The 11,850-nt window shown below is 41.3% G+C and overlaps 1 pseudogene; it reads left to right on the top strand.

The window, feature by feature from the left end:
- Nucleotides 1-253: 253 nt before the first annotated feature.
- Nucleotides 254-11,616, top strand: LOC129339920 (vomeronasal type-2 receptor 26-like; annotated as a pseudogene).
- The last annotated feature ends 234 nt before the right edge of the window (nucleotides 11,617-11,850 follow it).

Raw genomic sequence — 11,850 nt, 5'->3', positions numbered from 1 at the left:
ATTACGGCCATAGACCAGCAAGCAAGATACAATGCATAGTAATTTTATCCTCTCAACAACCCTGTGAGGTAAGATCGGCTGAAAATATGTCCGATCAAAGACTGAAAAATATAGTGTGGTGTAAATTACCATGGACTAGACAGCAAATTTATTATATTCATGAAGAGCTTGTTGTAATTAATAAGTAAATGTACTCGGAATAAAGAGAGAAGAGAAAACAATATATGTATGACACCCTAACTGTCTTTACAGAATGGTGATGAAGTTCTATCAGCATGTTCTGGCCTTAGCATTTGCTGTAAATGAGATTAATGAAAATCCGAAGATCTTGCCCAATGTCACTCTCGGGTTCAACATTTATGATAGCTACTATGATTCCAAAATGACTTATCGTTCCGTTCTGGACCTGCTCTTCCATTCACAAAGCTTTTCCCCTAATTATAAATGTGGTACTGAGACAAAGGCAATAGCCGTCACTGGGGGACTTGATGCTGATGTCTCCTTCCTTATAGCAGACATCTTAGGACTCTACAAAATCCCACAGGTAGGAACGATGCACAAAAAATGCTGGGTGCTCAAATTTGGTAATTATTCTGTGGTTCAGTAGAGAAAGAGTTATGATCGACAGAAACATAAATTCTTTTCTGAAGTTTAAAGAACAAACTGCAAAGAGAAATTACTTTATATAGAACAAGAGAGGAAGACAATACAATACTGTGTACATATTTTTGGTATGTATTTTACCAATTACATTTTCCAGGAAATTTCACGATGACTTGACAATAAGTAGCCACAAGAGTTGTGGACTTTAACACTCTGCCAATCTGCAGCTTGAGTAAATTTTCATTGCATGCACACACAGAAACACACACACACATGTACAATATACCTGAGAATTGATCCCTAAAATACCTGTGTTTTCTTTTTGAGCTCACATATGGCTCCTTCGCCCCTGAGGAGAAGGATACAACCCAGCTTCCTACCTTTTATCGCATGGTGCCAAATGAAGCCCATCTGTATACAGGGATTGTCCAATTGCTTCTTCATTTCCAGTGGACGTGGATTGGTCTTCTTACTGGAGATGATGAGAGTGGGCTACATTTCTTGAAGACCCTGGAGCCACTGCTTGCTCAAAAGGGAATCTGTGTGGCCTCCATAGGAAGAATCCCACACCAAGGCAAATGGGACAACGTAGGTGACATTAATGCTTTAGTCTCAAATGTCCATCAATCTTTCACAGACAGCAGAGCAAATGCATTTATTCTCTATGGAGGGTCTTTGACCATGATATCACTGAACAATAAAATATTGCTAGGAGATCCAATGTATGAAGACAATATAATGTTTAGAAAGGTATGGATTTTGACAGCTCAAGTTGATTTTGCATTATCTGGGATTCAAAGGACCTGGAATTTCAACATCTTCCACGGTGCCATCTCTTTCAGTGTCCACACCCGTAAGGTTCCCGTCTTCCAAAAATTTCTGCATATGATAAAACCTAATTGGACAACAGGAGATGATTTTCTCAAGGACTTCTGGGAACAAGCCTTTGACTGCACATTTCCAAATCCTCAGGAGCCAATGGAAATCGAGTCCACATGTACTGGGGAGGAGAAGCTGGAGAGTCTTCCTGGATCTGTATTTGAAATGCACCTGACTGGTCACAGCTACAGTATCTACAATGCTGTCCATGCTGTGGCACATGCTTTGCATGCCATGTCCACATCCAGGCCTAATCGTAGAAGAGATGGTGGCAAAAATGTTGAATTTCAAGAAATCCATCCTTGGCAGGTGTATTATCCACTTATATTTTATATTTGTATTACTGTTTATGTATGCTTATTTTTACATTCTTGTATGTTTTACTATTGTTTTTACCTGCCCTCAGCCTGCTTGCAGGGAGAACAGTCTACAAATCCAGTAAACACAAACATTTTATTGCTGTTTATTGCCAATACCCTCTGTTCATTACCAGGGAAATGGAGTTCTGTTCTTTTTTTTAATTGACAAAGTTTTGGAGATTCACATTTAATTGACAAAGTTTTGTTGCATTCATGGTTTTTTTTTAATTGACAAAGTTTTGGGGATTCACATTTCTTCACATGCTGAAGATAGGATAAGCTGTGCATTTTCAGTCCTTCAGCATCACAAAAAAACCTGCCTTTTCCAGATTCTGCTAGGAGAAAGTATGCAGAAATGAGTCAACAAGGAATGGTGTTTAATTTTGTATAAGCAGAGGGAAGGAGATTTAAAACACAGTTATGTTTGATTATTAAAATTCTTTTTATTATAACTTTTATCGATTTAACTCAGTTTTAAATGAAGTGCTTATTTAAGTTATAAAGTAATTTTAAATGTGTTATTTGTATAAATTACTGTATGTCTCAAACGAATTTCAAGTAATGTTTGTATAAGCTTTTTTATGCACTTTCTATTGTCATATCTTTTTTCTCAAATAAAAATTTCTATAAAATAATTTTAAAAAAGAATGGTGTTTCAGAATCTCAAGACAACGCCTTCGATGTATCATTGGCTGGACACTAGCCCCTTTCTCAGAGAATGGCACCATCAGCTCAGAAAATTTATTATCCAGAATCCAGATAACGTTACTGCCAATCCATTGCTTTCCAGATAATGTTACTGCCAATCCATTGCTTTCCAGTCTTTTTGCCTAATGTTTCCCTTTTTATGAGGTGATTTCTGGTAATATTTTAATGCATGGGCAGCATTACCATGTTCAATGTGAAATGTCAAACGTCTATTGATACACCCAGTGGGAGAGTCATGAGGCCATTGGTGAGATGGACTGAGAAGAAAAAGTGATCCTGAAACTGGGCATCACTGTGTCCCCCTCTATCTCAGGGCCAAGCTACACATGACGAATGACACTTGAATGGCAAGTGGATTGAGTGGAGGGCAAGTGAACAGGGAGAAATACACTTGCCGTTCAAGTGTCATTCGTCATGTGTAGCTTGGCCCTCAGTGGCTCCATCACATCATGGAGGGCCCACAAGGTCAAGTAAAGGAAGAGAACCCAATTGGCCCAAAGCCCAATACTAAGGTTGCCAACCTTCCAGTGGGGCTTGGAAGTCTCCCAGAATTGCAACTGATCTCGAGACTTCACAGAACAGTTCCCCTGGAGAAACTGACAGCTTGTGTGTGTGTGTGTGTGTGTGTGTAATTTAAGACGTTATACTCTACTGATGACCATCCCCGCTTCTTCCCAAACCCTCCCCAATCTCCTTCCACCAAGTTTCCAGGAAATTCTCAACCCCTACTGGCAACCCTTTATAGCTGAGAAATAGATTGAAGTGGAAATGGGTCTACTCTTCCCATTTGCCTGGAAACAGCCTGGGACAGGCTGCTTCCGGTATTTTTTTCTATTCTATGTTGGATTCTTGCTAATGCTGTTTTTAAAACTTGTGGTATTGTTTATGGAAATGCCCTTGATACTGTATTGAAATGTACTTGATACTGATTGTACTAACCCATACTGTGTAATCCACCTTGAGTATCAGTGAGAAAGACAGACTATAAATGACATAAAAATAAATAAATAAATGTGAGACACATATAGTTGATAGGGTTGAAGTGCTGGCTCAGAGAGAGATGGCCCTCTAAGACAACTGCATACTATGAGGTTTCCAAGTGACTTTAATAGTCCACCAAATGTGAAGACAGTTGCCTTCACTCATCCCAGTAGTGACTCTGTGTATAAAATGCCATCAAGTCACTTTTGATTTATGGTGACCCTTGCTTGGATTTCCAAGGCAAGTAAAAAGCAGAGGTGGTTTGCCATTGCCTTCCTTGAAGAGTCTTCCTTGGTAAATTTCCATCCAAGCACTGACCCTGTTTAGCTTCCAAGATCTGTCGAGATTGGGCTATATCATGCCACCTTCCTTCCACCAGTAGAGGAGAGCTTCTGTACAATCAAAAAGTTTCCAGTGATTTCTAGAGTGACATGATATCACTTTTGATTTCCGCTGAAAGTGACTTAATGCTATCTGTAACACTAGCAACTAAGATTTTTCCCTCCTGCCACCAATCTGAACAATGGAAGAAAGAAAAAGTTACTGGTGGGAGATCTCCCACCATAGCAGGAGACCTGACAACACTCTGCCTTAGGAACTTGTCCTGAACCTTCTTGCCTCCTAACTTCCATCCTATATTCCCTCCCTCACTTGTTGTCCTTTCTCTCCAAGCAAAAAACAAAACTGTGCTGCTCAGCCAAAGATATCATTCTGTTTTCAGCTTTGTGGCCTTGCAACCTAAGTGCCCTCACCTGGAAACAACTTTTCTTTCTTTCATTTAGCTTCATGCATTTTTTCAAGATGTTTCATTTAACAACTCAGCTGGAGAAACCGTGTCCTTCAATGGTAATAAGGAAATTGGGACTGGATTTGATATAATGAACCTGGTCACGTTCCCAAATAAGTCCTTCGTCAGAGTGAAAGTCGGAAGGGTGGATCCTAGCGTTCCGGAAGGGAAACGGTTCCTCATCCATGAAAATCTGTTAGTGTGGCAGGCAACTTTTAACCAGGTATGGATTCTAGGGTGTTCGTGGAAGATGCTCTTCTTCTGTGGTTGATTTGGGAGGTGCCATTTTCCTGTGTTTTAATGATTTAAGAGGTTTGGGGAGAATAAGATGACCTTTTTCAATTATTACAACTATCTACTACTTGGCCATTCCCATTGTTTCAAATGAGGCACTGGGTTGAGTTGTACAGATTTATTTTTAATCCTCATATGTAACTCAACGAATGGGAAAAAATAATATCTGCCATGACCAGCAAGTATGAGTAGAATGTTTTTTGGTGTACTATTCTGTATAGAGGCAGACTATATATAACACAAATACATACATACATGTATACATACATACATGAATAAAATTCAAATTTCACCTGCCTGTTCACTCACTTTATTTACATAAGCGAATCCTACTATATAAAAGGCTAACCATGTTCCTGATGACTCACATTTAGTGCAAGTGCAGTCGCACCCTCCCCAGCCAGCCAGGAAGGGGCAAGACTTCCGAGTCCACCACCTGCCCTCCCCAGCTGATCACCGGGGAAGGGATGAAGAGCTAGCCAGCCATAGCAGCTGCCGACTTCACCCTCCCAGCTGATCAGTGGAGAAGAGGTGACGAGCAAGCCTACCCCCGCGAGCCTGCTGCCCGCCCTGCCCAACTGATTAATGGAGAAAGGGCTAAGAGTGGGTCCATTGTGGTTAGCCCACCACCTTTGCCCTGCCCAGCTGATCAGCAGGGAAGGGGCAAAGAGCAAACCCACCACAGTGAACCCACCACCTTCACCCTGCCCAGCTGAGCAGCAGGCAAGTGGGTCACTGAGCCCGTGGCCTCCCAACACAGCTGATCAGTAGGCAAGGGGGTTGCCGAGCCCACCGCCTTTGCCCTGCCCAGCTGATCAGTGGATAAGGGGGTTGGCAAGCTGGCCGCCCTGCCCAGCTGATCAGCAAGGAAGGAGGCAGCCACTCACCACCCTCCCCAGCACCAAGTGAACCAGGGTCACAGTGGGAATGGTGAGTGGCTCTCGCCAACCCATCCACTTGCCATTGCTCACCAGCCCCAATCTGTGTGCCAACGGGTATGCCCAGCCCACCTCCCAGCCCTCTCCAGCCCCAATCCAGGAGCAGCAGCTATCATGCCTGCCTGCCTCCCAGCTCTTCCCAGCCTGCTCAACTGCCTGCCAACCCTCCCCAGCCCAGATGTCCATGCCACCAGGCATGGTGGCAGTAGTCATGCCTGGCTCTCTGGCCAGCCCTCCCCAGCCCCCATTGGGGACAGTGATGGCAGGAATGACAAGCCCGCCTGCTGCCCATAATGGGCTTTTATGCTAGTAAATAGTAAAATGGTCTCTGATTTCTTCTGCACTAACTCATGAATGCTGAGAGTACTGGTCACCAGGAAGTTTATCTTGATCAAACATTATTGGTTACATGCAAAATGAGTTCTTAACTAGATTGCTGCAATTTTATTTTGTCAAGCAACTTTCCACATATACTTGAGAAGCAGCATGCATTCACAGAGGCCATGAAAACATTGAACTATGTTCTTTTCAAGAGTACAATTGCTTGCTTTTCGTCTTATCTTCCTTCCTGAATATTTGGGTGCATCTGTTAAATAACCATAAAAATGATACAATACTTGTGTTTTGCTTCTGTGCATTCGATATCATCTCTTTGGAAGAGATTAGAAATTTAGCTACATTCACAGGTAGAAAGCAGAAGCCTTCAGAGACATCTAAGCAGTACGTCTCAACTCCAAAATTTCATTTCGTTTTCGTTTTTTAGATGCTACCCCTTTCTGTATGTAATGACTACTGTCACCCTGGCTATCACAAGAAGAAGAAGGAAGGAGTGAAATTTTGCTGCTATAATTGTGTTCCATGCCCCAAAGGGAAGATTTCAAACCAGACAGGTACATGATATAGTTTACTGGTTTACCACTATTCATGCTTAATAGATATTAAAATTTCCCTAATAAGATTTTATTTGGAACCACTTAGTAAATCAGAAGATTTGATGGGCTGTCAAAAGTTTGAAGAATTGAAGAATTTTTCATGGAGAAGCTGTTGCTTGTCACAGCTTTCAGATCACACATTGTGCTGAATTATGTAGGTTCATTGCACTGGCCAAGGGCTTAGTGAGCATTTCCCTGTCATAAGAGAATTTAACCTTTTGCATCAGGGAATGCCTTCATGTGCTGGGGGTAAGTATCACTGTTAGTGGAACAAATCTGCAATCTCCATCCCATTCAATTGTGAATAGAGATGGGCACGAACTGGAAAAAACTTGAACCATGTGGTTCGTGGTTCATCAAATTTCACAAACCATGAACCATGAACTTTCATTAACCTGCCCCTAGTTCACGAACTGGTTCATTTGGTTCATGAAAATGTCACATCCAGGTCAGAAAATCATCATTTGTGGGTCAGCAGAAGGTCACTTCTGGGCCAGCCGAAGTTCACTTCTGGGTCAGCAGAAGGTCTGCAGGAAGTCAATCCCCTGTTGCCTAGGAAACTGATTGATTGGCACTAGGCTGTCTACAGTGACGAACCAAAACATGAACCAGCCTAAAAGTTCATGGCAGTTCATCAGAAATGGGATCTGATGAACCATGGTTCACGAACCATGAACCGGCCTGGTTCATGCTTAATTTTGGTTCGCATTTCGTTTTGTGCCCATCTCTAATTGTGAACAACAAATGGAGCATTATAGATGCATGCTGATACAGAAATTGCTCAAAAATGACTTCATGATCCACTAGGCTGTTAAAAATTCCAAAAGATGAAGAAAATCAATGAATGTGTTATATTTTTTTTAATTTCCAAAATACAAATAAACAGGAACTATCCCGGCATCTTCAAGACCAAGTTTATTATTGTCACAGGTTTCAGTGACTTACATTTATTATTGTCACTAGGTTATGACTAGGGTGTGTTGAGTCTCGTTTTCATCAGGTCACTAGTTTACTGTTGTTGCTAAAATGGATCCTGTGAACTGCTACTGGAAGTCATTAATGCTACGAGATCTTCTCTGCTCCCCCCTCACAAGCCGTTTCTATTCCCTGGAAAGTTTATTTCCAGGGTGGAGGGCCTTGTATATACTAGTAGCCAAATGAACTGGGGTGCTGCAGTGGGCAGAGGGAAGGAAACAAACCACCATTTCTTTTCAACCTCTTATGCGAATGAAGTTCAACTCATGGAAGGGAAATAAGACAACACTTTTGTCCATTTCCCACTTTAGCTGCCCAACTCAAGCACTTATATGCACACACAAGTCCCTCCACTCTGACAGGAAATGTTCCCAAAGTAGGAAAAGGCTCTGTGGGGGGCAGGATCCCATAATTCTTAGATCACAGGATCCATCTCAGCAATGCATATCAACCGTTGCTTGATAGGTATATGAATGGCTTGATGGGAGTAATGCGAGTCTGTTGCTAAAACTGTTGAGAATATGCACAATAACTTAATTACCATTAAAATAGCAGACCATTAACAAAACAATGTAACAGACAGAAATATATACCCTATTCGCATGTAATAATGAACACTAGTTTAATCTGTGTACATGATGCCTGCTTGATCATTCTTCATATGTGTATACAGTAAAGTTTTAAGTTACAAGAAGTACAAATCTAGTTGAATGTGCTATTCCAAGCCCCACATTTATGCAAGTATGCAAGATTTATTTTTAAAGTGTAAGTGTATTGGTTGTTCCTTAAAAAACAGATGTGCAGATACACAGATAGGATGTACATGTCTTCCCTGTAACATACGAGCAGGGCTATAATAACCTTTGCTGTGTACAGAATTGCATAATCAGACAGTCACAATAATTCTAAATCACTTATTAATTGTTATTGGCTAATCTCTCTCACCCTCCATCAGACATGGAGGACTGTATCCAATGCCCAGAAGATCAACATCCAAGCAAGGACCAAGATCAATGTCTTCCCAAGACAATCACTTTTTTGTCCTATGAAGAACCCTTAGGGATCAGTTTAGCTTCACTTGGCGTTTCTTTTTCCCTAATCACTGTGGTGGTGCTGGGAATTTTTATTAAGCACCAGGATACACCTATAGTAAAGGCCAACAACCGAGATATCACCTATGCTCTTCTCACCTGTCTTCTGCTCTGCTTCCTCTGTGCTTTGCTATTTATCGGGAAGCCAAGCAAAGCGACCTGCTTCCTCCGACAATCTGCTTTTGGCATCATTTTCTCAGTAGCTATTTCTTGTGTGTTGGCCAAGACCATCACCGTGGTTGTAGCTTTCATGGCCACTCAACCAGGTTCCAGCATAAGGAAATGGATGGGGAAAAAACTGACCAAATCCATTGTCCTTTGTGGTTCCTTTATTCAAGCAGCCATTTGTACAGCCTGGCTTGGAAACTCTCCTCCTTTCCCAAATTTCGACACACAGACATTGTCTGAAGAGATCGTAGCAGAATGCAGTGAAGGGTCTGCCGTTATGTTTTATATTGTCCTTGGCTACTTGGGACTTCTCTCCCTCATCAGCTTGACTGTGGCTTTTCAAGCCAGGAAGTTGCCAGACACTTTTAATGAATCCAAGCACATCACCTTCAGCATGCTGATCTTTTGCAGTGTTTGGTTGTGTTTTGTTCCAACCTACCTGAGCACCAAAGGGAAATACACAGTGGCGGTGGAGATCTTCTCTATCTTGTCCTCTAGCGCTGGATTATTAGCTTGCATCTTCTTTCCAAAATTGTACATTATTTTTCTGAGGCCTGAGTTGAATAACAGGGATCTACTAACAAAAAGGAAAACCTAAATTATGTAAGGTTCTACTGTCAAGGGCATGAGGGTGGGAAATGTGGTCTATTTCTTGTATCATGCTGTTGCATTTCATTTACATGAACTAAGCAGAACCAGGATGCAATAACGTCACTGGACTACAAATGTAGAATAAAATGTGTGATTGCATGGTTATGGATATTCTTCCATTATTTGCTCACCCCTACATACAACAATGATCTCAATGCAGTGAGTACAGGTAGGGATAAATTTGCTTTCCCCACAAGTACATTTTTCAACTTCCTTGCACAAGTGATGAATTAAAATACATGAAGATTTGTATTAATTTTCCCCAGGCAATCTACATGGAGTGTACTTCTCTGACTTTGACCCATTTTTCATATGAAAACAGTTTGTGGTTGCTTTCCCATCTCTGAAGTGGGTAATTTTCTACTCTGAAAGATCTTGTTGAGCTCAGGTACTAAAATATAGAGGAACTTGTCTCTTTCTCCTCATTACTCCTAAAGAGTTATTTAATTCATTATTTCCTTTATTTATTCTAAAGTTTCTTTAAAAAACCCTTATTATCAAATAACACTTTTACCAAGAGAGAACATTTTCACATTTATAATCTAATCATATGACACATCACAAGATGATGCTATATATTCCAGCCCTCAATTATTTGTTTGCAAAATAATTGCACGATACTAAACTTGAAAATTCTTACTATTCTACAACTGTTCTCTATCCATCTCTTCTAACCTATTTCTATAACTCTCTCCAAGGCAAGGGCTTATTCTCATAGTCTCATTTGTGTATTGGTAGAAGTTCTCCATTATATGAATGCCTGGTAGAGATGGGCATGAACTGGAAAATCATCACATTTCACAAACCACAAACCATGAACTTTTCACAAACCTGCCCCAGTTCGTGAACCAGTTCATTTGATTCATGAAAATGTCACATCCAGGTCAGCAAATTGTCACTTTTGAGTAGAAGGTCACTTCCAGGTCAACAGAAGGACACTTCCAGGTCAGCAAAAGGTCTACAGAAAGTCCATCCCATTGCCTAGGAAAGTGATTGATCAGTGCCAGGCTGTCTGCAGTGACGAACCAAAAAAATGAACCAAATGAAACAGCCTAAAGTTTGTGGTGATTTGTCAAAATTGGGCTCTGACGAACCACTGGTTTGTGAACCACAAACCGCCCTGGTTCGTACTGAATTTTGGTTCATATTTTGGTTTGTGTCATCTCTAATGCCTGGCCTAGACCTCTTCCCTCTTGAAACCTTAATAAAAAGTTAACTTTAGCCAACCCAATACTATCAATCTCTTATTTAGATCCCTATATTTTTAGTAATTTTTTTTGCTTTTGCCAATGCTGTGTTACCAAGGCTGTTACCATCATTACTAGTTCAATGTCTTACTTTACTCACAAATTATTAAAGCATCTGAAAATTGTGATCTCTGAGATATATCTTTGATCCTGTTCTTTGCCAGGTGAGTATAACAACTAAAATATTATAAGATCTGATTTGGCCCCACTCTTGTTGCCAACAATATTGATTGACATTTCCATACATGTTTTTCAGCCTCCATGATGTTAAGTAGACATCTCATTTTTATCTTTCTTCCTATTTTTATACACCACATGGAAGGAAAAGAAGGCTTTTTAGCAGGCCCAAGCAGAGACCCTAGCAAAATTCGATCATGCCAATGGTAGTTTGTGCTTTAACCTGACATGAAGATGTAAATCAATCAATCAGACTTGTATTGGGGGTAGAATTCCTTGCTGCCTCTTGAGAAAATGTGGGGCTGTTCACATCTGAAATTGCTCTCAAAACAACTGTGCTCTCCTATGCTACTCCTAAATTTATTAAATTTTATGGTAGATTTGTTGTTCAGTTGGTTAGTCTATATTTCAACTGTGGAGTTAACATGGGGGTGGATAGTGAGGGTAGAGCAAAGGGGGAAACACTTTGCAAATGGTATAACTGTGGGCAAGCCAACATTGTGAACTATTATACTTAAATATAGACAGAACGAAAAACACTGTTTCTTGTCACTCATAAGGACAAATCTCTTTCACTGGCCAAGAAAAGTTCTTTGTTCAAAATCCAGAGTCCTGACCCAACTTCAGTCATAAGAAAGAGAATCCTGCACCAAAACACAATTAAATATGTGGACACTGAGTTCTATGCATGGCCACTTTGGTATGGCCAAAAAGATTGAGAGATTCACATCATATAACATAATTCCCTTAGCGTCTATCCGACGACTCACTGGCGCAGGCTCCATCCCAGCGAAGAGCTGGGCCTCAGAAGGGCCTGGGCGAGTAGACCTGGCCTCCGCACATCTGAAGGCCAGGTCTACTTTTGGCAAAGCGGTCGGGTCCGCATTCCCCAGCCCCAATCAGGGCAAGACTTCATGGGGCAGGACAGGCTTGCCTGTGTTCCACCTCACAAGGATCTTCCCCATCACGGGGGAGGAGGAGCGGGCTGCGTGTAATGTGGCTTGCATGCCGGACCTACAGAGCCCAGGTCTACTTACCATGGAAATGCACAGGGAGTAGA

The sequence above is a fragment of the Eublepharis macularius genome, chromosome 12 (assembly GCF_028583425.1).
Source record: "Eublepharis macularius isolate TG4126 chromosome 12, MPM_Emac_v1.0, whole genome shotgun sequence".
Taxonomy (NCBI): Eukaryota; Metazoa; Chordata; class Lepidosauria; order Squamata; family Eublepharidae; genus Eublepharis; species Eublepharis macularius.
The sequence above is the reverse complement of the archived record's forward strand: the minus strand, read 5'-3'. Positions and strand labels throughout refer to the sequence as shown.